Here is a 22,887-nt window from a genome sequence, read left to right as displayed (position 1 = left end):
AGTAAAACAGTGACATATTTATGATATAAAGATATTTAATTAAATGAAATTCTAATTATGATTCGAAGGAATCTTAGTATTAAATCGGATTTTTAAAACGTATTTTATTCTAAAATTATGATTTTCCATGCATAATATTATAAAATATTTCTACTGCCATTTTTGTTATTAGTAAAACAACATTAATTACGTTAGGTCATGTATTATAGTTTGGTAATATAGCGAAATATTTGAAATCCTTTTTTCTTCATAAATAAAATAAATTCAAAGTTAAATATATCGTTTGCTAATTTTTTATTTATTTATTTATATATTTATTTTTGCTATTTTTATAAACAAAATAAATTCAGCCAAAATAAATAACCTTTTTTCCAGATGGATTGGATAATTCCGATAAAAAAAAAAAAAACTTAAAACATTTTCTTCTATTAAAAGATACATTTTTGTCACACAGACCTTAGTAATTCAACGCAAACATAATGTCATTTTACTTCCAACCGATCCTCTGGACAAGGGACGTGTGTATAAATTAAACCACAAATGAGGTGGAGATGGCCGTAAGCGCGGGAGTCGTCCCTAATTAGAGACAGCCGGTAGCCCGGATGTTGGGTGTGGCAGGGTAATCAATATGGCTGTAGTGTCAAGGTCGCTGCAAGAGAGGACCCTCTTCTTTTAAACACCGATGGACGTCCAATCAAGGTAAGACGAACGTTTCTCTCTCTTAAGTATAAACGAATGATAGATAGATATGCCTGACTAGGTTTTCGCGCGTTTTGCATACATGAAAATGTAAGGTACGTTTTTCTCTAAATGACAGTGGGATTTAACTAAAGAAGTTCTCATTTGTTGTTATTATTTATTGAGATTTGGTAAGTGGTTGGTTCAAAAGAGGAGAAATATTTTATTTGTTAACATGAATGAAAAATACGATTTTTAGTGCTTCAATTCTTACAGTTGCAGTTACAGATAGTTACTGTGAGAAATTTGTTTATTCATTCTATGTTTTTTTTTTTTTTTGTAAATATATATACATGTATATTAAAAATTTCATTTTGAATCACCCAACCACTTTATTTCTCATAAATATATATATAAATATTATATTTATTTCTCATAAATATATATATATTTTTAGAAATATCCTTTATAATGCTCTATTTTATAAAAATTCTTTCTTTATAAAAAATAATGGAAAATTTAATAGAGTCTATTAAATTTTCCATTCTTTTTTTCCCTTTCAATACAATACTATAAAAAGAATATTTTATATATTTAACGCAAAGCTCATTAGCCTTAAGTTTTATTTTTTTAAATTAGATTTTTCATAAAATTTATATATATATCTAGAGAAAATGAATTTTGGAAGGAGAAAAATAATATTGAGGACGGAAGAAAAGTAATTTCTGTTTTATTAGCATGCTACATATTTTTGCAGCAAAATTTTTATAAATGAATCCATACATTAGAAATAGAATTTAAAAAATAAAGCAATTGGTTTGAAATAATATCATTTGTGATATATATATATATATATATATATATATAATAATAATAATAATATCACATTCATTACTTGTCAAATAATGTGGAATAATAGAACAATAATAATGACTGATAATGAAAACAAAATTCACTTAAAGAAAAAATAATTTTTTAATATTTATTCATTAGTTTACGCGCTATTACAATATAGTTCTATATTAGAACAACTTCATAAACTTAATATAATTTGTAAAATATGATATAGTAACATGTCAATTTTCAGCTGCAGAGTTTGAATCTTCTTTAATATTTAATAATAATTTTTTTTTTTTTTTTTTGCATTGGAAGGCGTATATTTCATAAATTGCTGACATAATTCTACAAACTGAAACTTCTAAAATGTATAACCTAGTCTTAAATATCAATTTTTATAACGCAAATTTTTTTTGACAAGGATACTTTCAACCGAATAATCAATTAATCATCATGCCACTTTAAATTAAAATTCATAAAATTAGTCATTACGTTAATCAGATTTCATAAATTTCTTTTATTTACATTGTTGGTTCTAAATGTTATTTATGTTCTAGTGTAAAAGCATGTTTTATGTATCTACGTAAAAACTTATACATAAGTTTTAAAAATGAGTTTTTTTAAATTGCATTAATTTAATGTGTTTAAAAATTCTAATATGTTTTGATTTCAACTATAAATAAAATGTTTAACTGAAAATATTCGAGGAAAAGGATAGAAAAATAAAATTATTACATTCGTTATGATTGCGAATGCATTTCCGATTAAGTGTTCGAATATGCTCTTCCAAAACTGAAAACAATATTTCTAAAAACAGATTTTTATTTCATATTAGGTACTTTATTATGTATATGAGGGAACAACTTCGGTTGTTGTCTTTATATATAATTGTTTTTTAGAAAAATTACGATGTTGTTGAAATTAATAAATAAAGGATAATATCGTTTTTTTTAAAAAATAAATATCTTAATATCGCAAAAATTGATCGTTTCCTAAAGTAAGCAGTATGATAAAAACGCATTCATATACAAATTAGGTAAATGATAATAAGAAAGAAAAGAAGATAATAAAAACAAATAAATAAATAAATAAAATATATTTTGATAATTTTTCTCTTACTGAAACGCGCTACTTACAACAAAGAAAACGCATGGAAGGGACTGAGTTTTTTTTATTTCTCACTTTTTTTCTAGTTATTTACTAAATTTATGCAAGGTATAAAGCAGTTAATGGAATTATATGTCTCTTATTTTTTGCGGTAAAGAAAGAAGCTAGTGGAATGATTTTTAATTTTTTCACAAATTATCTATATATTAATAACTACTGGAAAAAAAATCAAGGCATTTTTTTTGACGAAATATTTATTATACTGAAATATCTTTTAAAATGGCATTCATACTGAAGGAAATATTTCCAAATATAGGTCTTCTTTGATATTACGGGTCTGATAAAGCATTTATATTCTCCCGCTTTGAAGGAAACACCCAAAACCATCTGCAACAGTGTAATGATGCCACTGTGTCAAACAGGCCATCATTTAGAGAGGGGATTTTTTTAAAATTTTCCATCTGCGACCCATTTTTGTCAGGGGAATAAATTCACGACGCTGTCTATTCGAAATTTTTTCACTATATATTCTACGTACAGGTAGATAGATCAATAAAGTCTTTATTAAAAAAAATGTATAAAAATAAATCTATTTAACATGGAATTATTTAGAAAGACTTAGTGAAATGTTTTAATTTATGATGGAAATATTGATTCATTTTATTTTCAACATTTTCTTTACAGCTGGTTGCATCATCTTAAAACTCAACAATAATGAATCTTAAGATGACGCAAAAACCATTTTTTGGAGATTAATAATTTTGGAAAATATGTTTTTCAATTTTCATTGATCAGGTATACCGATTATCCATATGGCGATTACCCTTATTTTTGCTCACGACTAAATCTTCTGCAACGCCTATTTCTTGATTTCTTTTACATTTTCTTTCTTTTGACTGAATAGAATTTTTGGTGACACAGCGAGGTGTCACCAGAGCATTTATAATAATAGTTTGTAGTTCCATAAATTAGCAAAGCATTGAATTAACTGTACCTGTAACGTTCGTTTGACAATTTGTTTACATTTGACTGTTGCCACTCGCCAATAAATTTTTAAAAAATCGATTTTTTCCTGTTAAAGTTTTATGTATATTGATTGCCCAAGTAATGAAGTGAACTGAGTATGTCTAGTGGACCTCTTTTATTTGCCTCCTGTTTGTTTTCAAAATTTATCACGAATCTATAATTTTGGTTCAAGACTACATGCCAAATTCTATCCATCTGGTTTATTGAGTTTCTGAGTTATCGCTTTAAAATACGCACGAATGGACGGAACGATACATTATTAACTATTTAAAGGATTTAGAATCAAAATCTGACTAGATAAATAATTTTGATGGCAAAATCATATACCATATTTCTTCCATATAACAGTTAGTATCCTGAATTATTGTATATATATATATATATATATATATATATATATATTCAGAAATAAAAAATAATTTGGAGGGGATTTTAACTGTACAAATGCGTACGTGCAGTTAGTTGTTTGATAGTTTGGACAATTTCAGTTCAAATATTTTCTAAGCTTTTAAATGTCAAAAGTAAGTTCAATATGCTCATAAGGTACTGTAATATAACTCCATGGTCTTCTATAATAAAACTTGTTTCAAATTCTTTTCAGCTATTGGGGGAAGTTCTCATAGAACACGATTACACCGATCCAAATCGGGAAAAAGGAAATTCTCCCTAAATATGGGTTTTATAAATCAATATATAATATTTATATATATATCGCTATATACATATTATTAAAGTGAGAGAGTGGATGAAAGAGAAAAAGAAAAGGTAAATTTTTAAGGGAAAAAGAATCAATAAAACAAATTTGTTTGGCAACGATGTCTGAAATATAATTTTCGGACAATAAGCTTGGCGAAAAAAAAAAAAAAAATTAAAGTGAACTATAGTTTATTCAATAATATTATTAAAAAAAAAAAAAAAAAAAAAAAAACGATTTATCTGCAAAAAAAAAAAAAAAAAGTTTATGAGAGAAATTTATAAATATTTAGCATCATTTAGCGAAATTAATAAAAATTCTTTTAGCTGGAAGTTTAAAAAATTGTTTTTTTTTAATGTTTTGATTGAAAATAAATTACAAAGTAAAGTATGGGGGCTTTATAGTTTTTTTTAGTAAATATTTTTTAATATAAATCATTTTCTTAGTAAATATTCTATCATATCATTTTTTTGCTGAACTGACTTTTTATAGTAATTCTTTGTCATACAACAGTTATTCATGCAACAGGTCAATTTTCAAAAATATGGCAATTATTTTATAAAAGAAGCTTCAAGGCATAAAAAGGGTTATTATGTCTTGGCGCTAAATTTGGCGAACAGCTTGTTCGCCAACTTTAGTTTTTGCTTAAAAAAATAGAACGAAGCCTGGTGGATTTTTTTTTCTTTCGAATTTTTAAAGCGAAATAGGACAAGAAGAAGTAATGTAAGTTGCTATCAGCGGTATCTATTTAACCTTGCTAAGATTTGCATTATCTAAGGGAACTGCGTTCTTGGCTGGTTTAAAGCAAGATTTAAGACTTTTTGTTCACATGAGCGCAAAAACACAAACATATATATTTAAAAAAAAATATATATATATATATAATTTACACATATTATTGAAGAAGTGCCATAACAGGAATAAATTAAAACGTTGTAATATACCAAATTCACTTTACCGTAATTTAAGCGATAAATTAGACTTTCCATAATTAGTGTATGCAGCAATTAATGGAATAAGGATAGCTTTAAATTAATAATAATAATTTTCTTTTTTAGCTGCTCTAATTGTTCTGAATTTTCTTATTAGTCTACTGCTGAGAGTTAAAATGTTTAAAAGCTTTTAGACAGAATATGTTATTATGAATCTAGTGATTATCAGAATTAAAATGTATTTTAGACGAAATGAATATTTATCGAAGATAGATAATTGTAATTTTGGCAGAGATGCTTATATTTTATTTTACACTGAATTAATTATCCGTAGTGTAATTTTCATGTGCATTCCTTGTTTTAGATGCCATGCTAACTTTAAATTAGCAAATTTTTAATCATTATCTGAGGCGAAGATATCTGTTCCTAATGGATCCTGATAACACAATTTTAGTCTCAAAAAATCAAAATACTTCTTTTTTTAATTAATCTAAAATAATTATAATGTTCAAATTTCATTACAAAAAGTCCATTAGAATTTCCAAATAATTACATTATTTTTTAAAAAATTTTATTTATCAGGATCGTAGCCACATTTAAGATTTATTTTCCTACTTTAACAGCGGAAGAGTTAAGCTCCGATTAAAAAAGTCCAGGTCAAATAAATTTATGAAGAGGGTTTTGGTGTAAGTAAACGAATAAACAACTCTACTTTATGTAATAAACGGACTATATTTGCTGAAAATGCTGAATTATTTCAATCCCTTGCGATGATTCTGAGAAGTAATCTGTTTATGTTTAACTTCATAAAGAAGTATTTTCAGCAGAAATAAATTTATGTTCGAGCAACAAAAAAGTTTTGATTGAATGTTGTGACATTTCCCAAAAAATGTTTCCTGCTGTTTATAAAATATGAATTATATTATACCTTCTATAAAAGATGTATACACAACATTTCTTACTAGTTTGCGTATATTAGCAGTTTATTTCAAATAACATCCTGTTATTTTCTATTCCCACTGTTTTAGTTTTCCACGAAAAATACCGTTTTCTTTCTTTTAAATTATTCATCTTTAAGATTTTTTTTTTAAATACAAAGATATCAATTTCGGAGTTATAGGAAATATTAAATAAACATTATATAATTTTTTGAAAACAAATAATAGTCACTAATAAGAAGCAACACGTTGTTGAACCATCATTAAAAGTATTTGAGGAGAATTTATTTATTTTGATTGATTTATTGATTTTGATGGGAAAATTTTCAAAAAAAAAAGCCCTTCAAATTTCATCTAATTTTTAAATATTATTCTTTAACACGATTGCTGTAAAATAATTATTTCCAATAAAATTTTACGATTTTTTTAATTTTCATCTCTTAACGAATAAAAGTGATATTGCTTTTCATAATAACTTCAATTTTTATATATAAGTAAGTTTTACTTTTATGGTTATCGCTATTAACATATTTAATTATTATCTGAAGTTATTGTTTACTTCCGACTTTGAAAAAAAAAAAAAAAGAGATAATATCGTCTCTTTAAGCATTTAAATATAAATAAAAAAAAGTAACTATTTCAACACTATTATTATTTAACCGAGATGTTTTTTTTACTATATAATACAAATTTATCTACGACGAGCAACAAATTTTTCCGCGATCAGAACGCCACAGTTACGGTTTAACTACAAAACAGAAAGAAATAAACCAGATGTGATATACTAGTGCATTGTAATCCAGGCTGTACATTACTGTTCTGATCAGTGAAATAACATGATAAGTGCGATTTACGAGGCAGTCGCCTATTGTAAAGTTTTGGGAGAAGACACACCATTTGCGTGGAATTCTCTTCACCTAGGCGCGATAAATCTTCGGTGCCTTTCTAGCCCCTCCCGCTGGGTTTATGCTTAATCAGTGGCAGACCCACCGACATCCCAAGTTCCCCCTTTAACTCGAATTTCCTTGTCTGTATTTTTCTTCCAAGGAGAAAACACCCAACCCACGTGATTGAATTACACACACGATCCGAACGAAAGGGACCGTCTACGAAGTGCGTGGAGTTGATTTTCGATCCATTTTCAGATAATGGATGTCGGATTTTCTAAATTTCAATCTAAGACGTTCTTGATTTTAAAGAAGAGGAAGATTCAAAAATCGAAAATGTTCTGGCTGATTTGTGATATTTGATCATTTTGATTGTGAATCTATGTTCCAAACTTGGGTCGAAGCAAAGATTGGCCTGTATTAATTTAGTTCGATTTTTTAGATTTTATTTGAATCATCTTTTGAAGATGTTAAAAGAAATTTAAAAATGAAAATGAAGGAAATACAGTTTCTATTAAATAAGGAAACGGGAGAATGGGGAGTTTGGATGGGGAGTATTATTTTAAATCATTTTACGTAAAGTTAAATCGAAAAATTTCACTGTAACTTTCTGTCTATTCTAGTTTCGAAGTACTGAAAATTAACGATTCTGCATATTTCGATCACATACACAATAGATTTTCTTCAAAATTTGGAATTAGAAAACTTAATTAAATTTTAATCAAAGGAAATTTGTGAAAAGTTATATTATTTCTTTACACAAAACTTTTTAAAATTTATTTTTCATTTTGGATGTTATATTTAAATATTTAGCTTGTGTACTGATATTATTATTATTATTATTTTGTACTTTAACATAGTTTAATCGAACTCATTCGACTTGGATTGTGAACAGATGAACTTATTTATCAATATTTTTTATTATTATAAATTTTCTAGATCTTTTTAAGACTGTTTTTTTCCATGAGATTATTTGTTACATTAAGAATAGTCTTCGAGAACGTTAAGAAGAAACTGAAAGTTGCTCACAGTTCTATCTATGAACTGATGGCTGCGAAGAAATTACCGGCATTGATATGGATGCACAGAGACAAAATGAATATCACCACCTGTTCAGAAACGAGGAAACTGTTGCGTTGATAAATGAAGTAAAAGATGTAAAAAACATAAATTGAGGAAACAGAGGCCGATGGGCAATTTAAAATGACTTGAAGTACGAGTGAAGGTTATTGAAGATGCTGTTTGTTGTTTTGGAGAACAAGGTGCCATGGACACTGAATGCCTCCGATACTCGTTTGATGAAGCAAGACTCAGATAACAAAAGAATGAGAGATAATTATCATTGTAGTTTTACCCTTATGGAAAATAATGAAAATTCTTGCTCGCTATTACTATAAGAAACAATTTTGTTTGTTTATAAGCTAATTTTGCTTAATTAAATGGCATTTAATCATATAATAATATTGAATTGATTAAATGATTTTGCTTCTGTTCTGTATTACTTAAAATTATATCATTTAATGAAAGAGTTATATTTAAAGAATTATATATCATGTAAAAAGATCAGAACCTCAAAATCTTTAACCTCTTCTACTGAAAATATTAAATTTGTCATCTGCAACGTATCTTTTCTGTTAAAAATATGCTATTAAAATTTATGTAAATAAAATGTACCTTTTTTTTTATCATACTAAAACATGCTTTTAAAAAAATGAATTTTTTAATTTATTTTTTTTACAAAATATTTTATTAACTATAGTGAATTTTAACCTTTTTAAGGTACAAAAGAGTACGTAAAAAATATTTTTGAAAAATGCTCTTTTTCGTAAACAGTATGAATATGACAAAAAAATTAATCGCATATGAGCAATAGATTCCGAGAAAAGGCACAGCGTGGATGAAAATTTATGTTTTGTGAAAAATGCATTTTCATGTAAAAATATATACTCATTAAACTATTTCGGCTAAATACACGAATTGAAAGAATGTTAACAGCTAATGATGACTTTTTAATGTCATCATTTGCTGTTTCATTATTTAAAAAGTCTATCATCTTTTTTTATTTCCTTTATTGTTTGTAAATTAGAGCAATAATTAATTTTAATAGTATTTTTAAAATAGTGGGTTTTTTTTTTTTTTCTAGATTCTATACTTAGTTTTTCTAAAAAATTCCATTTTTTTTTTTTTTTTTTTTTGACATTGCCTTTATTAAATGATGATATGACATCAGAGGTACATAAAAAAAAGTTCTGTTTGTATAAATCTTTTTTTTTGTTTGTTTTTATTTGGATTTTAAAGTATTTTTATAAAATTATTTCTTCAGTGATCTCGAAAATGGCCTAAAATCTAATACCATATATTTCAAAATATATCTATATCATGATTTTCACATTTTTTTTTTCTCTGTTCCGATAATGATTCTATAGATATTAGCTTTATGGCACTTTCAATTATCATAAAAATAAGACTTTTTAGAAAGATAATACTGTAGCAAAAATCTAAAATTCTTCTTTTTTTAAAAAATTCTTTTGAGTTTCCGACACTTCTTGTGTTTAATAAAAAACGCTTGTAAAAAAAAATTCTTTGTATATTTATTACTGTAAAAAATTAACAATGATGCGATTAAAAAGTGATAAAAATGAATCACATTTTCCGTTTGTCATATTTGTAATTCATTCTTTCATAATTTTGTTTTCTTATTTAACTTTCTTAATTTAACTTTTCATAAAAAATGAAAATTCTTCATTAAATACATAGAAATTTACTAAACGGATTTTTCGCAGTTACAAATTTCAAATTGTATTTTTACCCTCACATCAGAATTTTGAATGAGAGATATAATTTGTAGTTAGTGGAAAAGATAAAAAAATATCTTAGGAATGATTTTAAATTGAGCTGTTTGAGCTCTGGAGATAGATAATCTTTTAATTATTTTAAAAGTACTATTGTGGATGATTTATTGTGATTGCCTTGGTTCATCTGTTGACTGATTAGCTATTTATTTATTTTGGTAGTGTTCTTGGTTCAGCTTAACTATACTTTTGAAGTAATGTGAAAGCTATTTTGGGACGGACATTATCAATTGCGTTCAGGTCATCTGGACGGCATTTGAATTGTCATCTTCGTTTCAAGTTCATCTGCGTCATAATAGGGTGATGTTTTATCTCAGTGTCAGTTTAACGAGCACTGTATTTATACAGAAAGCAGAGCTTCAACGGAATCGGATTTCGAACTGGAGCTGAGACCTTACCATAAGGCCCTGCAGCCTATGTAGAGATTTCCGATATAAGACGCATTGAGCTTTTTATAGATATCTAAGGCTTAAAAAATAAAGTAAAAATAAAAAAGTTTCATTATTCAACTTGGCATCGACTGTGTTTATCCTGTACACTAAAATGGATTTATTACGAATGCACTTTTTATATGAATATCGTTTTTAAATGAAACTGAGATGTTTAAATGAAATTTGATACAATTCTTTGCAAAGGAAATAGGAAAATAATTAAGGATGTTTTATGATAATTTGTAATAAATTATTTATTAAATTGCTGAATATTATGAAAAAAGATTTTTTTCCCCTTGTGTTTCAATTTTCTTGATCCACTTGATTAAAAGAAAATTTCAAAAAGTGAGCTTTGCTTTTTATCTTCTGAAAATAATTTTCACCATGCCATTATAAAAGAAGAGAATGAGAGAGGGAAGATTAGTTTTCTTTCAAGATTTTTAAAGTTTTCTTGCCTTATAAAAGTAATTTCATATTCAACTTTCACCTTTCCCTCTTTTTTTCTTTCCTCACTGTGTTTCGAAACCAACGTAAACTCATCTTTTCTGCAGTCTCTCGACAATCATATTCCTCTCACGACATTAATCATTTCTTTTCCAAAAAAAAAAAAAACAAGAATATAAGCAAAATTAATGTTTAGGGTACAAGATATGGCATTACCATCATTTTATGAACAGAAAAGAACGGGTTACTACACACACCGGTTCAGAAGGAGAGAGGGAAAAAAAAGTTGCTCCTAACAGCTTTTCGAACGTTAATAGCTATAATACTCTCGTGTTCCTTTTTATTATTTTTCCTTGCAATCCGCAATGCATGAACGACCCCAACTAAATACGACTACGGAAGAGAAGATACCCTAGCACCGCCTACGTCGCCAGAGGGCACCAGCTACTCGTCTGTCCCTTCCAATGTGGGCGGTGTTCTTTTGTAGTGCCAGTAACAAGCCGCTCAGGACGGATGCATGTCGAGGTTTCGCCAGTTCTGTAGAGAAAGGGCCCCTGATATTAAATCTGTGGTTTTATAACCCTGTTGAATTTAACTTTCTGGAAGAGGCGTTGTATACCATGTTGAGCTTTCATAAAAAAATCTGCTTCAGATTCCACTGTATATTGTGCCTGTAAAAGTATCGGAGGAATAGTGCCTTAGTTTGTGATGTAACTTGTATTGCGAAATCATACGCTCTTCTAGTTAGTTCAGGAGCTTAGACTGTGATATTAACTTGTTGATCATTTTCTTTTCTTTCCTTTTTTTTTATTTTGACGAAAGGGGATATTTTATTCCACCTGAATCGACTGAAACAATGTTCAGTCCATTTGTGTATCGACCTGTGGTGAGTAAATATACATTTCATTACTTTTTTAAATTGTTCTTTTTTATTTTGGGGAAAATTGGGAGAAATTAATTTATAGAAATATGCATTAGCTTTATTTTACAGAATAATTAAGTCATTGATTTCAGATTAAGTTGTGAATTCTTATAATTAAAAGGAAAAACAATGTTTCTTGATGATCAATATGATCCTCGAGATTATTATTTTTACGAATTGACAATTTCGCAAGTATAAAAACTCTGATAAATTAAGTGCAAAAAATTAAAATTGTTGAAATTGTAACAATTGATTTATATTTTTCTTATTCATATGCTGGACTCTGAAATTTATAGAAATATTTATTATTATTTTTTAAAGTTATTTTTTTAGTTAATACATTAATTAACAATGAACAATCTTTTAAAAATATATTCAGTTTTTTAAAACCAGATTATAATGTAAATGTTTATCTCTACCAAAAGCGTGTTTGAATTCTTAAAAGAAAAAATTTACATGCATATTAATTATTAGTTCATCAATCAAGAATATTTATTTCTGAACATTTTGCTTTTTGAAATAATGATGAATTTATATTAAAATAATTATCATATTTTGAATTTATAATGTAATATATTATCATATAAACAGGGAAGAATGTATCTAACAAAATTAATCATTAGTCAAAAGTTAGTACATGATATTCATACTGAATTTGAACTATAAGAAAACCATATGTGAAAAATATATGATGTTATAGTTTAGAAATAAATTTAGCCAATTAACTTACTTATATCCATGGTATATTAAATCGTTACCAAAATTTCCCCAACTTTTTGATATATTTTGAGTGGCGAAATTTTTTTAAAGAAATAATAGCAGAAAGAATTAAAATATAGAAACTTTTTTTTTCAGCTTTTTATTTTAATTAGAATGTGAATAGTATTTTAACGCAACCCATATTTTGGTAACAAATAGTCCGATTTATAATTTTATGTTCATGCGAATTCCTTTAAGATGAATGGATGCAAATTTATAGTCGATATCATATTTTGTGACTTATTATCTTATATAGATATGTTTCCTCCTAAATGGATAGAGCAAGAGAGTTAAATTTAAATAATGGAATTATGCCTTTAAAATTATGGTGTAATTGTCAGTTTCTGAAATGTCAGATATACAATATTTTAATCAGTATTTCGGAATTAAACGAAGACTTTTTCATTGTGTTTTGAAACAAATATTGATATAAATTTTTGTACTCCATTAAGCTTATAAAATTTTATCTGGTGATATGCATGAGGGAAAATTAGAACAGTTAGATGTGACGCCTATTTTACTCATTTCATCGTTTAATATTTAAATTTAAATTTTAATATTTTTAGTTCTCTTAAACCTATTGAATTTTAATTGCATTAATTTCTCAACAAAAATATATGTTCATTGAATTGCATTTATGTAGTACATTCAGAAAATGTTTATTTGTACATGTTAAGTTCAAATCCAGATTATAAAATATGGTATATTTAATGTTTACTTGTCTGTATACAATTCTTTTTCTTACAGTTTTTGTTTTTTAAATAACTTTCAAATCGATAAAAAATTTCGCATTGCTTATTGAGTCAGTGTTGATCTTTTTATGTTCACACCGAGTTTTCAGTCAGCCATAACACCCAACAACCGATCTGCATTAACAGCGTTATTAAACGCTGAGATACAAGAGGGTGAAGTCCACTACTGCGTTGGAAAAAAGATAGTCTGTCGTCGTGTTTTTTTCTTTTCTTTCTTTTATGTTGTTATTTTTATACTTTTTTTTTTTTGCTTGAGGAATTATCGATCATCAGCTCTGTCTTACACCACTTTTTTTTCAATTTAGCTTAACAAAATGGGAAAATAAGAGGAAGCAGAATGGGACAAAATTTATACTTTGGTTCTAAATCAATTTACTATTATGTACATTAATTTTTAGTCTGTGAAGAGCAAAATATGTATGATATATTTCAGTTTGGTAATGTAATTTCTGAAAAAATATGCTGTATTTTAACTTGAGCACTGTGAATAAGTTATGCAGTATTTTAATTTGAGCGCTGTAAGTTTAACACGAAAAGTGTACTGTTTGTTTGTCATTGACATGAAAAAATGTGTGTATGGGTTAAGAATATAGACGTGCTGGCCGTTTCGTTTGCAGATTTAAGTAGGATTTGGAATTCATTTGTTTTCAGAATTAATTTGGACCCTAAAAGTAATAACTGAATTTTTCTGACTTCTGCAAACTAAGCAGATCAGAATGCCATAAAATTGCAGACATTTATTTTAATTCCCTGTTGAATGTAATAAATTTGGAAAAAAATTAAAAGAAGTGCTATGCGAATGTTAATAAATAATTAAACTTTTATTTGTATTGTATAAATTAAAGCACTAGAGGAAGAATACCAAATTTGTGAAAATGAAATTGATAGTCGTTGATTTGCACGAACAAGAAAAGGAAAGATTATTCTAGAAGTTTTAAAACTTATAATAAAACTTATAATATTAAATATACATTGGGGATACTGTACTAGTTTCTATAATTTCATATGCGCTCAGTTCTAACTCTTTAATTTTTATCTTAATGTGTTAAGATTTAATTGATTTCAAGTTTTCTAGCAATTCTTTTTGAATCGAAAAATTTACTGTTCTTTACTTCACTTTGGTGAATTTCTTTAAAATGTATTGTTTTCATAATTTATCGTAACTATAACTGTGAGGGAAATGAATTAAAATTAAAACTCTTCATTATAGCGATAAGTACGTACTGTACATTTTGGTCTTGCTAAATTTGCTATACATTAATGGATTCGCTGTATCAGACTCAAAGTTAAGTATTTATATTTCAATGTATTTATACAATCCTACCCCGTACACCGCGAGCTTTGGACTCATTGTGATTCGTGCGTGATCATCAAAGATTTTTCTTTCATTTGCCGCTGCCCTAAATTTGATTGAAGTTTCTATTCAGTGGAAATGATTTCGAAACGGCGGAAATCTACGAAAATATGAAAAGTCGGACCGAAAATTATCTGCAATATTGTTTTGCAATATTTTTTATAGTTGTCCCAAAAATTTCTCATGTCTTGCAAATATATATATATTGATGGAAAAAATTTTTGATTAAAATATTTTATATGTAAATGCATAAAAGGTTTTCTTTCTTTAAGAATTTCTTTAATTCAAAAACAAAAATGAAGGAATCATGATAAAAGAATGTATACCTCTTTAATTGAGCAGTTTTTATTGCGATTTATAATTACGTACTGATAATGCTTTATCATTTGTAGCAGTTAATACGTGTGAAAAGATGTTTAATTTCAGTTGTCCCTCAAATAAATAGAGGAATAAACTTCGGCAGTTAATTTTCTTCCCAAGTGTCAAAACATTTTCTCATGTTATTTAATTTTTTATGACGCTAGATAAATTCGCGTATAATTTTAAATATTAATTTTAAACAGCTGAAATTCCATAGAAGTTTTAATAAATCTCAAATGTTGGCCAAATAAGTCACTTTAGTGGCATTTCTGTTGCCAATAATGCATTCCAATTACTTCAAATGTTTTCGAATGATGTAAAATTATATTATATGACATTTAAAAAGATTTAATTGTGGATTAATATAATTGACGCTTTTAACGAGTGTTTAGACCAAATATTGCAGCCTGGTCGCGCTTTTGTTTTAAAAGCGCAAATTAATTTTTTTAAAGTTCATTACACTATTTGGCATGTTTGGGTGTCTGTCTCTGATTGATATTGGTTCTACCAATAATAAAATTATCAGTGCATTTTCAGTATTAAACCAACTTAAATCGGTTGGACTCCAGTTACTATGAAAAAAAAAGACAATTTTTTTTAGGCAAGAATTGGATTATAACTTGAAAGGCACACTGACTTGTATATGCTGCTCATTCTATGATGTTTTCACGCTATGTATTAATATTAATTTTAATTTTAACATCTAGAATGAAAATAGACTTGAGTAGTCTGAATTGGTCTGATCTGGAAAATTCACTTTTAATTTCGGACCGACCATCGTTTTCAAATAAACCAAATTTTTCTGCTCTGATGAGAGTGCGATTTGTTTTATTCTTTTGAATTATTTTGTTAAAAAAGTTTAAAAATATATTAATAATTTTAAGAAACAAATGTTCAAATATTGATTTATACTAATCAGTATATTTAATCAGTCTTTCGAAATTTCTTTTTATGGATGAATGCGAAGTTTATTATTTGTTATAAATAAATGCGAGGTATCTTGATTTTTCTTCAGATCCGTTCTAAGTCCAAAGAAACTCATATATTTCATTATGTTGCACATTTCAAAAATGGACGGAGGGAGTTGGTCAAGCTGGCATTTACTAAATAAATGTCTGCGTATTTACTTTCCTTTTGTATACTTTTCTTGAATGTGCTTGTAAAAGTAGATTTTAAAAAAAAATATTTTACCAAATTTACCAGAAGGTATTGTCATCTTGCTTTTCACTATATATTTTGTTTCGATACTAGAATTTCTAATGAAAAGAATATATTACATTTGAATCAAAAGTTATATCCGAATTGATGGGTTTGTATCTGCCTAATTCGAAAATACGCAGCTCTTCGAGAAATTTACCATTTTAGAAATTTCTATACAAGTACGCATGCTTGGCCATCGATATATGCCCTAAAAGGCCATAACACACAATTGGTAATGTGCTATTCCAAATTTAAATCCACCCCATCTCTCTTTCCAAAGACGTGGAAACTCGCTTTATGTTTTCCGACGATTTCATGAACGGAATTCCAATGAGTGCCTGTAGAAATATGTTGGAATTATTAATAAATCTTCTTGAAGAATTTCATGCAGTAAGTGATGTGCAAGGTCACTTAAAGGAGACTTGGTGTTTTTCTAATTAGGGTGTGAAGGCAATAAAAAATAACTGTATGATGAGACCTCTAAATGGTGCATAAAATGTTTCTTATCTGACAGCTAGGGTGTAGTATCAAAACCCACCTGTAGGTGGAGTGCCTTAAACTAAAGTACTAAATAAAAAAAAGCTCTGGGATGGGTAAATGTCCAAGTTTCTGTACCATCTTGTTTTAACAAAATTATTTTTTTCTTTGAAATTTTGGGAGTTTTTGAAGGAAACATGAAATTATTTTTACTGTTTTTATTTAAATTAAATCATTTTCAACTTCAGTACTTTGTAATTTTTACAAAAAAAAAAAAAAAAAAAAAAAATGTTTACTTGTAATTAATTAATGGCTTTTCTTTTAAAATCTTTATTTTTATTTACTGTCGATTTATTCGTAAATTTTTTTTATTTGAATTAAGTCACCTTTCACGAATTGTCTTGTGAACAAATTAATCGTTTATGCATCCAACTTCAATCATAATCATAAGAGTTTATTAAAAAAATAATTTTTAATACGTATCATCTATCGTATTTTAAGTTAAGTACATAATAAATACTAGAAAGTTTTCGTTTAGTGGGAATTAAATTGTTATTTCGTTAGTTGCTCTTTGAAGAGTTTCATTTTTGGATAAATTTGGGATATGATGAAACAGCTGTTATGAATTAAATTATAAACGTCTTAATCTATTTGAATTAGTTTATATATTATTTTATTAAATTATTTCATTTTCGGAAGCTGGAACTCTGATTTGAAATTTTATCTATTTGCTATGACTTTACCACTGTTTTTTTTGTTTTTTTTTTAATTTTTAAAGAATTCACTCTTTTTTTTAAAAAAACTTTTTCTTATTTAGAAATTAATCAAAAAGATGGAATTTCGCCCCCCCCTCCCAGGGATACAAAAATTAGACTGGCATTCAGAACGCGACGTCGATCTAATAAATCAGTCATTATTTCTTGAGAGAATTATAAGAATTTTTTCCACTGCATTATCTAATATTAATTTAATAATAATGAAATTAAAGATGTGACAGAAGGGACGGAGATTATTTACCTTAGGAGTTAATGATCATTTCTTTTTTTGCAACAAGTATTTCAAATGACTATTTAGTTACCTGGTTTTATAAGAAATATATATTTAGAATTCATATTATGTGTAGAATTACCATAATAGCAAATTATGAAATTATTTGACTGTTTGGAATATCTTCTGATATGCTGATTTGAAGCTTTGTATTTTTTTATAGTTAAAATTCGCAATTTAATTTAACATTAAATTAAAACTTATTCCTCTACTGCAGTTATATAGATGAAATTTTGTTAAAATTAGATTTAAATTTAATAATTTTGTATGTAATTTAAAGTGAAAAAGAAATAAAATAGTACTATCTGTGCACTAATCAATTTAAATAAAATTAGAAAATCAATCATTTCTGATTTATCAAATCTTTGCAAATTTCGTTGTTAATCTGGATGTTTATGTGTCCGTAATTTCTTAAGAGACGAGCTGAAGCACTACTTTTAATCTTTTTTTTTTATTCAGACGAAAAAAATATAACTGAATGGATCAAATTGCATTTAAAATCCCGAAATGTATCGAATAGTTAGTATAAACACTACTTAACTAATCAAGATGTTTACATGAGCGCTTTGTTAAAAATCAACTATTTAGCACGGCTTCATGTTAAGTGGCCAATCGCTTTCCAGTCGAGCCCTTCATCACGTTGCGTGGAAAATTAAAACGCATCGCCAAAATAAACGTTTTTCTGGGACACGGCTTCCATTTCATTCCAAACACTCCATCATTGTATCATCAATCGAAGAGCGCCGCAACATCGTCATAATACCCCATTTCATCTGTCTCCGAATGCACGAAGAAGACATGATGGATCCCACGTCTTCGCCTCATTCCCAGCTACGAACAAAAGGCCAACGTATATAACGGCACGCCATAAACAAGTATACTAATAAAAAGCTAAGAGGAAGAAGTTGGGCAGGGGTAGAGCGCAGAGGAAAGAAATAAAAAAAAAAGCAACTCTGCTGGCTGGCAGACATTGCATCCAGTGATTTATGCCGCTGCGAGAAGGAAGTTCCACCAAGGCCGCTTGGTCTTCTCCTCCTTTTTTACTAAGGTTGTAGACCCGTCCTGACCTTCGAACTTTGGTCGCCCACTCAACTTCTTTTCTTTTTTTTCTTTCTCTCTCTCCCTCTGGTATTCGTGCGCCCTTTGGTCCTGGCGGTATGGGTGTTGGTTGGAAGGATGAGAACTGGGATTGTGGTTGTTGCGGATGTTGTGAGGGCGCGGTGTGTTTTGCTTAAGATGGGTGTATTTGGCGATCGTGACTCACGACTGGGAGGGGTTCTGTACCTCTCCTAGGAACGAAAATAGTGTAACTGAGCAAACGCCCCCCCCCTCCAAGTATTCATGTTGCTGCAATTGCTGATGCATAATGCTGTGTTGGTTGATGCAAGCCATTTTTCGCTATTTTCGTGCTTTGCTCACACATTCATTATCCCCATTTCGCTAATTCACCTTTCATGCAAATGTTTTTGAAGTGAAAATGAGGAGTTCCGCGATATGCCCTTTCTTTCCATTGTGAGTTGGGCGTTGTTGCTTTGCAATTAAATACGAAGACTAGAAGGCATGAAGCAGTTTCATTGTAAATTGAGCTGATGATTAAGCAACAGCGTGGTTGATATTCGAATATGAAATCTTTTTGGTAGAATGAGATGTAGACGACTTTCTCTTTGAAGGAACATCTGCGTCTTAGCATAATTAAGTATTTTCTTGATATGAAACATAATTAGATATTTGTCATAAAATGCTTAATTGTTTTTGCAACTTGTGTTGGATGGGCAACCGGAAGATGAATCTAAGCAATTCCAAGAAGTCTAAAACTGGGAATGACCCAATTTATTTAGGGTACCTGATGAAATTAACTCATTCGAGATGGATTGCATACCGTGTGTGCAAAGAATTTCCACGCCAAAAAGACGGGCAGCACACTGTGTGTGCAGTGATTGCAATTCCATAATTTCAGCTTCTGGGTGTGGTCAGGGGAAAAAAAGAAGCATAATTTCGAATGCATCAATGCCAGCTGTAACTCACGCATTACCGAAATTAATTATATTAAAAAAATTACAGCGTAGAATTAAAAGTTATCATAATACAGTATGTACATTTTTAAAATAAATAATATTTTGGAAGGATTTGTTTAGAACCTAATTTTTTAAAAGCTGAATTAATTTTGAACTGTTTTAAAAAATTGCTTAACTCTAAACGTTCCAATACCTGAGGTGGTAAACTTAGTGTTAAAAGATAAAAAAAAAAAAAATCAACCATTTTATTATTCTAAAACGACATTTGGAAGTCTAGTCATTTTAATTTCGTTTGAAGTTTTGATTTGTGTGCAAAAATCCGCACCAGATAAAAATATTAATCGATTCTGGAATGAGAATGTTGCGTATTGGTAAATCTATCCTCTACTTCAGTGGAGATTCTGCTCTTGTATAGGGAGAAGGAAAACCCCTTCCTAATTGCTATATTAGCTACAGACCTTTTAAGAATTGAGAACTAGGAAGTTTCTATATGGGGTCTATCCTTTCCATTTCATCATGTATTTTATAAATTTTATAGGTTGAATGAATTTCATAGAAGTAAGACTGAATAATAGGAAAGGTTGCAACATCCCAGAGAATGTCTACAGAATTTTTTTGAGAACAAATTTGTTATAAGAGGGAAGAAATCGAAATAGAATGAATGCTTCTTTACAATTGGGTTCACTCAAATTGCAAGTTGTAAATTATGAAAAATAATCAATTAATTTTATAAAAAGAAAAATTATATGAAATATATTGAAAAAGGTAACTCGATATGTTTAATTTTTATGTTCTTAAAATACGTGAAAACATTCAAAATGTATTAATGTTAGAACAATAGTCAATTTGTGATTTCCATTGCAATCATAGAAATGATGCCTCTAAAGTAAATATAAATAGTTTTCTTCTGACCATCGTAAATTAAAATAATAATAAAAAAATTACACAATTCGCAAAAATTAAAAGGCATTTCAAAGTGAATATGAAGGAATAAAAAAGAAGTCCTTTATTATTATTATGTACATGAAGCACCGGGGTTATAAAATAATACATCTTAATGTTTGCGATTCTATTTTTCTTACTAAAACAAAAATTTTAAAAAACAAAATAATAAGGTCTAACTTCTTCTTTTACCTTTTTATATTAATCTTGAAATGTCTAGAGTATCGTGGTTCTATTACAGAATTACTATGTTCTATTACAGATTCTATTCCACAGAATTTAAACCCTAAGTATATAATTTATAATGATTCTAGGTATTTATGTATGTTTTCGAAACATTATATCCATATGTTGATTTCCTGTGTTTGATTTACAAATTTTATATTGACACCATCGTTATTAAAAATATCTAAGATTCCCCACAGTAGTTCACATCGTATCAAAAAATTGATGTTTGAACTTTTTCGTCTAGAATAACTGAGAAATAATTTGAATAAATATCTTTTAATTGCATTATCAATCGAAGCATTTTTGTAAACATTTTATGAAGCGTCAGAATTTCATTGTCATTAATTCAAATATTCTGTAGATACGAGAAATTTATAAAGTTCACAAAAGTACATGTATAATGGTGGACTGTTAAAAACACATAAAGTAAGGTCTGAGAGCCCTTTCATTTCCAGAGTATAATAATTAGATCTGGAGTAATTGGGAAGCAAAAATAAGAATAATGCAACTTTCGAAAATGGCATCTTCTTTTCGTGACGCACGTGTATTGAATCGATATGTAGCGTATCTCTTCTGGAGATCTTGGTTAAAGATGTCACCTTACTTTATTGTCGTGTCCCGAAAGAAGGTCTCTTCATTCCTTGCAAGAATATTAAAGAGTTTTTGCGTGGCATCCCAAAAGTGAAGCATTTTTTTTAAAATTATTTTTTAAAGAATATTTCCTTAGGTTTCAAAATCAAATACTGGTAGAAGCATACAAATTAATTTTCAAAACAGTTGCCTGGTCAAAAAAAAAAAAAAAAAAAATCTTTTTATGATTATTTAGAAGTTAAATCTACTTCTTTATGGCCTTAATAAAACTACTACCTTCTTTCTATATAGTGAACAAATAATTTGTGTTTTGCTCTGCAATGTCTGTACATTTTGGTTATGATAAAAAGGTGAAATTTAGGAGAATTAATGCAAGCGGCATCGCAGTCAGAACACAAACTAGATTACGCATATAATTTAATATCTAATTGCATTTTGTCGTAAATTGTATCGTCATATTTTTTGCCCCCAAGCAGTTCCTACCCATCCCCCCCCCTGAAATTTAAGTGATATATACGATTAATATTGATTTATATTAATCATTTTGGGCCTTTTTTGACGGATATAACTTCTATATTCAGCGAATCAATTAAAATCGCATAAAACATTTTAAGGTTGGAAATTTTAAAATAATTCTATTATTGAATTTTAAATTGTTTTATTTCGTATACATTATGAGTGACATTGGTACACTGCTAAGTTGCATGCATCAAAACACTTCTAAGATAAATTCTGCTTTGATTTATTTCTTCTTAAATCCCATTATATTTCAAAAGAGAATGATCATTTTATTCTAGTGTACTTCACGAATTATTTTGTGAAGATACGGTAATTATAGTATATATACTTTTACCTTATTAGCCAGAGCTCCTGAATTTGTCAGTTAATTTATATAAGTCGATTATATTTCGATCTGTAATTGTTCTGCGTTATGATCTTACAATGTGAAGTTTCTTATACACATAAACTGTAACTGTAAATAAGTGAGTTAAACTAAGTAACCGGACGTATCATTTTTGCGCAATTAGAAATACAAATCTCTCTGTTTATTTAATAATATATTATTTATTTATTTTACTCAGTAGTAAATAGCTCATATTTAGGAAAATTAATTGAACATAATTTTTAAAAAATTAGCTTCTGACGAATTTTCCTTATCAATTTTTACTACACATTCCGATGTTTGCGTATACTGTGCATAGAATTATGTCATCCTATGAACTATTATGATAAATCAATCCGATGCGGGAGAAAGTATTAGAAAAGTATATTATTTATGCATCTCCTCTAAAAGGTTTTACTGATTAACTATTTCGTTGATTCTGAATATATATTTTTTTTTATTTTTATATTTATTTATTCATTTGATTTGGTCCAGCGTTAGTTCGTTCTTTCCCTTAATTGAAGCCCCAAA

General features: G+C 28.0%; 1 protein-coding gene across 1 annotated transcript in view; it reads left to right on the top strand.

Annotated features, from left to right (window-relative positions):
• The first annotated feature begins 636 nt into the window (after positions 1–636).
• LOC129961765 (Krueppel-like factor 8) overlaps positions 637–22,887 on the top strand; it is a 44,207-nt gene continuing 21,956 nt past the window's right edge. Inside the window, exon 1 of the mRNA XM_056075326.1 lies at positions 637–699. The gene's annotated coding sequence lies outside the window, so the exon portion shown is untranslated. The remainder of the gene's footprint in view (positions 700–22,887) is intronic.

The sequence above is a fragment of the Argiope bruennichi genome, chromosome 2, assembly GCF_947563725.1.
Source record: "Argiope bruennichi chromosome 2, qqArgBrue1.1, whole genome shotgun sequence".
NCBI classification, from domain to species: Eukaryota; Metazoa; Arthropoda; class Arachnida; order Araneae; family Araneidae; genus Argiope; species Argiope bruennichi.
Note: the sequence above shows the minus strand (reverse complement) of the source record. Positions and strands in the feature narration are given on the sequence as shown.